Source organism: Canis lupus, chromosome 7 (genome assembly GCF_003254725.2).
Source record: "Canis lupus dingo isolate Sandy chromosome 7, ASM325472v2, whole genome shotgun sequence".
Taxonomy (NCBI): Eukaryota; Metazoa; Chordata; class Mammalia; order Carnivora; family Canidae; genus Canis; species Canis lupus.
Window position 1 is genome coordinate 9,556,249 of NC_064249.1, and position 6,538 is coordinate 9,562,786.

A 6,538-nucleotide genomic window follows, 5' to 3' on the forward strand; every position below is an offset into this window, starting at 1 on the left:
GTTGAGGTTGAGAGGTAACATGTGGGGCTGGTGGGAGCCTTCAGTGGGTGTTCTCTGGGATCCCACACTTGCGTGTGGGCCTCCTGTCTGTCTTCATGCTCTGGACACTTTATCACTTGCAGGCTATTTGGGTTAGGAGCCCAGTGTGGCCCAGTCTGCACCCACCAGACATTAGGGGGCACGACACAGATGCATCTTGCAGGAGGGTGGGGATCTAGGATAGTATTAGGGTTCAGAGATAAAGATTTCTGTTTGAATGAAAAAATTCTGTTTGAATGAAAAAATCATCCCTTTTCTAAAACCATGCATTAGTCTTAATACCCCCTCTCAAAGACATCCCCCCACACACACACACACACAATTAATGTAAATGAGATCATACGGGTCAATGTTGTCAGCGATCAAAAGGAAGATTTCATGGCAGCAAGGGGTGAGCTTCTGGTCTCCTGACCTGTGACTCTGGGGAACATGCACACAGATGACCGGGTTTTTTGTGTGTGTGTGTGTGTGCGTGTGTGTGTCATCCTTCCTGACACAGCTGGCTCCTTTCCTGCACTTTTCAATGAAGCCTGTGACCAGGAGAGGCAGTCATCCCCTCCCTCCTTCTCTCCCCTGCCTGCAGCCTTGACACCATAACTCAGGAGGGCTTGGCGTTTGTGTTGACTGCTAATTTATTTTGATTTGTTAGCCTGTGGAGGCTTTGTGATTATCCATGCTGAGTGTGAGTTTGTTCTAGAGAGAGAAGGTGGTGGTTGTTTTTTTCTCTCATTTGACATCCGTGGAAGTTGCTGAAGCGTAGTTAAATATTCAGCAGCCATTCAAACAGAGAAACACCAGTGGGGCCCATGACATTGCCTCACAGATGGCACTCGATTAATAAATTGGAGATGTGGAATTACGAAGCTGCTGGGCCCAAGACTAGATTAAAAACCAGGGGGAGATTGGAGAAGGTCTCTGACCCCAGATGTCAGGCTGTCCTTATGGGGGTGCTCCTCATGCTTCCTCCTCCCTGGCTTCCTTCCAGGCTGTTGGGACCATTCCAAACCATTTCTAACCACCCCATCGTGCACTGGGCTTTCAGAGTCCTGCAGAAGGTCTGTGTAGCTCAAATCCTGAATGAGATTGGATTAAGCTGACATAATGTACATAGATAGAGACCGCACTTGCGTTCACTGCACCTCTTCTCTGCAGGCAGCCCTCTCTCCACTCCTATGGCCCCAGTTCCTTCTCCAGGTCAAGGCAGCACTGTATCCGACTACAGGAAACGTGAGAGCACCCCCCTTCCTCCCGGCTGGCTTGCTTAAACCCCGGCTCTCCCTCTCTCTGTCCTTTTTTCCCAACCCCTCCTCCCTCTAGCCTAGTTCAGTCTCAAACACATTAAACAAAAGGAAACCAAGGAGAAAGGCATAATGCATTTCTCATTCATTCATTCATTCATTCACTCACAGAGTGTTTACTGACCACCTACTCTGTGCCAGACAGAGGGTCCATTTCCATGGAATTCACTCACTACTGACTTCTTTTAGATTCCGTCCTGGGTTTTGACAGACTGACCTGAGGGCCCGTGGCAGAAAAAGTTAGCTGTCCACCAAAGCTTCATGCCCCCTTCCCGAGTGTAGACATGTTCCTGGGAAGCAGTTGTTCACAAAGGGACTTCATTACCCAGCCTCATTGGCATGCCATGTGATGACGGAATGTGGGTGGAAGGGGTGTGTGCCACTGCAAGGCCTTGGCTTATGAAAGTCTCCAGTGTGATTTGTCAGCTTCTGTATTTTCCCACTTGCTGATGGGCAGCGAGGACACAGGTCCCTGAGGACGGTGGAGCCGCAGTTTGGAAGGAGCCAAGGTCTAAATTATGTGGAAGGCCACCTGCCAATCACCCATGAAATGTAAGAAATGTATTAGGTCAAGCCATTTGGGGTTTCTCTGCTGCTGCAGTTGGCCCAGCCCTAACTAGTGGAAAACCCTGTGAGAAGGGATGGATGGGGGCGCCTGGGTGGTTTGGTTGGTTGAGCGTCTGCCTTTGGCTCAGGTCATGATCCTGGGGTCCTGGGATCGACCCCCCACATCGGGCTCCCTACACTCAGTAGGGAGTCTGCTTCTCCCTCTCCCTCTGCCTCTGCCACTCCCCCTGCTTGTGCTCTTTCTCTAAAAAATAAATAAAATCTTTTAAAAAGGCAGGGGAGGGGGGGGTATGGATGTGGATCCTTTCTACCCTCCCTTGGTCCCCTGGAAATCAGAGCTCTTCTTCCCAAATTTCCCATCTGCAGCCCAAAGAAATTAATTATCCACTCCACATTGTCTTCTGCCTTTGTGCATGAGGCCCCTTTTGCCCCCAAGTTCCCCTGCCTGGGGAAGTCTTACTTATCCCCCGAAATTCAGCTTCAATCGTGAAACCCTAGTAAGTTTTCCTGTCTTCCCAGCTGCTCCCTCCTCTCCACTCCCTGAAGTTTCATTCTTTCTTCTATACATAGAGTCGATCATCATTACTCACAGGTTCCGTATTTGCAAGTTTTCCGACTCGCTAAAATTTGTTATTCCCCAAATCAATGCTCACAGCACTTTTGTGGTCATTCTGGACCTTCACAAAGCATTGAAAAACTTGACTCGCCTGGCAAACACATTCCCAGCTGAGGTTGAACAAAGCGACCCTCTGCCTTCTTGTCTCGGCTCTCACACAGTAAACAAGTGTCCTTTTCACGGTCTAGTTAGTGCCACACTTTTCACACTTGGTGGCTTTTTGTTGGTGATTTCTGTTTGAAATGGCCCCAAGCACAGTGCTGTGTAGGGTTCCTAAGCACAAGAAGGCTGTAACGTGCCTTATGGAGAAAATATACGAGCTTAGTTCAAGTATGAGTTATAGCGCTGCTGGCCCTGAGTTCGGTGTTCACAAATCAACAATATATATGAATAAAGTGTCTTTAACCAGAAATACACATAAAACTAGGTTATGTATTGGTTGCTCGGCAAAAATGTCATGACCAGAGCCTTTTAGGAACCTAACCCTGTAGTTCCCCCAGAAGCAATTGTTCCGTATTTGCTAAGGCAGCATTTGCAGCGACTTCTAGAACAGTACCTCAAATAATGAGGTTCAGCTGTGCTGGACTCTGGTTCTTGAGCACTTGGTTCAGCACCCCCGCAGTGGGAGAGCTCCTCAAGGGCCAGGAGCCCAAGCCATGCTGAACACACGTTTGTCCTGCACGTAATTTATTTATTTTTTAAAAATATTTTATTTATTTATTCATGACAGGCACAGAGAGAGAGAGAGAGAGAGAGAGAGAGAGAGAGAGAGAGGCAGAGACACAGGCAGAGGGAGAAGCAGGCTCCACACAGGGAGCCTGATGTGGGACTCGATCCCAAGACTCCAGGATCACGCCCTGGGCCGAAGGCAGATGCAAAACCCTTGAGCCACTCAGGGATGCCCTCCTGCATGTAATTTAAAGATGATGGCGAGAGCACCCTGAGCCTGGTGTCTAAGCGAATGTCCCAGACCTGCCCCTGGGCTCTCCTGAACCCAAAAGGGCCCCAGGAGATGACTGTCACAGTCCAAAAACCTGCTCAAGCCACAGACATGAGCCAGGCAGGAATTTGACTGTGAGGTGCTAAGGTGCACCTGGCAGGGGAGGCGGGTGGAGCTGGGGGCCGTCAGAGGGTGGCTGGGAGCCTGGGCATTCCACACCGGGGGGCAGGCAGGGTAGGCCTAAGATAGCAGGGGAGCCCCTTCTGTTCAACCTGGACCTACTTGTGGGAGGAGGGGACCTGGCAGGTAGCACTGAGCGAGATAAAATAAAACCTGAAGCGGCCCGGGGTGTTGTGAGCCCTCTGGGTGGGTGCCGATGAGAGTCCGTGGAGGGGATGCCCTGGGGCCTGGGAAGAAAGATGTAGGAGGTGTGACCGTGTGGCAGGATTGTCACACATGGACCTGAACCTCGCAGGTGGATCTTCATAGAGTCTATTTTTCTTTTTTGAAGATTTGATTTATTTATTCATGGAAAACACACAGAAAGAGGCAGAGTCACAGGCGGAGGGAGAAGCAGGGTCCATGCAGGGAGCCCGAGGTGGGACTCGATCCTGGAACTCTGCGATCACACCCTGGGCCCAAGGCAGACGCTCAACCTCTGAGCCACCCAGGTGTCCAGGATCTTCATAGAGTCCAAACTCAGTTCCCAAGGACGAACATCAGCGAGCCCAGAGCAACGAAAGGCAGCAGGCTGGCGGTTAGTCCACTGTCTGCCTACCAGGAGGAGGGAGAGGGAGGATTGTTCGGGCACTCTGGCCTGGATGGTGGTGAGACGTGACACCCGTGGGGAAGCCGTGTCTGGCTCTGGCTGCGTGGACGTGGCTGTGTGACTCCCAGGGGAGAGACCAGTGACCAGCTCCACGGGCAGAAGAAAGGGTTTGGGTAAAGGTACAGATCTGGGGGTTGTCAGGGGCAGGGTGAAGGCGCAACGTGGGGCACAGGTGAGCAAACCCAGATCATAGAGGACCACGCGAGACAGGAGAGCCTGGGCCAGAGCCCCAGGCCGGGAGGAGCAGGCCGAGAGGGCGCCAGGGAGCTGGGAGCCCCGTGGTCCAGCTGCTGGCCGCCCAGGCCCGAACAGAGCAACACAGGGAACCCAAGTTAGCCCCCCTGCCACCCCAAGGGCTGTGTCTCCCCGGTGCTCTGACACCATCCCAGGGCCCTGGCAAAACTCCGGGCTGTATTAAATCGCACATGAGTGTTTAGAAAAGGGAGTGGAGGTCAAGCAGAGTCAGCAGGTATTTATGGGCCCCCGGCCCCGGGCAGCATCCTCAGAGAGACCGCAGGAAGGGGGGTCAGGGGACGGCAGCGTGAGGCACCTGGTGTCCCCATCACACCCCCGTGGCCCGCCTCTGCTCCGAGCGCAGCTCTGAAGGGCAGTTCTGTTGCAAGCCAGAGACTCCCAGCTCAAGCTCACGACCCCCGGAGGCTGAGGAAGCCTGCTGGGCCCACCTGCAAGTGCCGTCCCCAAGCGTGGGGCGGCTGGTGTCGCTGGGGACAGGCTTCACCCTACAGGTAGGGCACCCTACTGGCAGAGAAAGGCTCCAGACTCCCGTGCATCAGGTCAGCCGTTCTCAGAGGTGTGATGTCACAATTCCCAGGGGCCCCCTCGGGAAGCAAGGTCACCTGCTGCCCCCGGGACGGTGGCCTTGCTACCACACCCTAGGCTGATGTGTTAGCACCTTCCCATCTCACTCTCCTGTGCCCTCACTCCTGCCTCCTCCCAAGCCCCAGGATCTGCCCCCACGTCCTTGTCCTGGGCTCTGCTTCTAGAAAAGTCAGAAGGGAAAAGTAAAAATGTAGGGGTGCTGTGCGACCACCAAGAGGTCAAGTAGCGTGATGCCTGGGAAGAGCCATTAGCAACAGGGAGGTGGCGCAGGGGACCCTGCCATTGGAGCACGGGGACAGGACCAGTACCCCCTGGGCAGCCACCCCAGCATGCAGACACTTCTTGCTCTGTGCCACCCTTAACCCCAGGCTCAGCCTCGGTCCCCAGAATTATTCCCTCAACCAGAGTGTACTGAAGGGTTAGTGGACAAACAGAATGCGTGGCTTTCGCCACACCCTGCACTGCAAACTGCATCGACTCCTCTCAGCCACTGCCAGGCCCCCCTCTCTGATGCCTGGGCCCCCTGCCCTGCTGGCTCCTGAACAGCCGTCCTCCACGTAGGGAGGTGCTCCCACAGCACCTCCCTGAGGGCCAGGCTTGCTCATTCGATGACACTGCCAGGTGAGCCACGGTGAGAGGCCTCGGGTCTGAGTGACCCCGACCTCCGTGGGGATCCCACGTCGTGCAGGGTGCCTTCTCCCACAGTGGCTTTTTACAGAGAACACAGGCCAAGGACAACAGACTGGCTGATCCAGTGCAATCTTTCCCCACAAGTTAGAGCAGATGCCTTACTGACGCACGCAAAGGCCCAAGAACAATTCTTTCTGGAAGTCTTTCCCCCAAGGTCCTTTATGATAGACACTTAAGTAGCCAGAACGTACCCGAGCCAAGTGCTCTGTGTTCATTCACCACATCCGCCTCCCTGCACCGCCAGGCCCCCATGCATCTCCCCAGCAAAGGGTCACTATGCAGGGACTTTGTGGCACCAGCCCCGGGCTTGGTGCCAAGGGGGGAGGTGGAGAAGGCAGGCCCATCGGTGCCCTCGGGGGCTTCCAGCCACAGGAGGGGGAGCTAGGCTGTGTGCCCCTGGACTGACAGCACCACAGAGATCCAGGGACACCCCGGGAGGGCAGCCCCTGGCTTCCCAGCCCCGACACGCTCTCCCATACCATACACACCCCGTCTCTTGAGCACCCACTGAGATACTGAGCTGGCAAACACACAGCACAGCAGGTGGGTAATAAAGCCGGGACAATAACCTATGCCCATTTCTTCCAAACCTCCGCTGCCCACTGCTGCCTTGAAGGCATCCACAAATCGGACAGAGGCCCCGGGGCACACAGACCCTCAGCCTTGGTCCTGAGCACCAAACACATCTTGTTTTCTGTGTTACAGGTGCTTTATCTGGA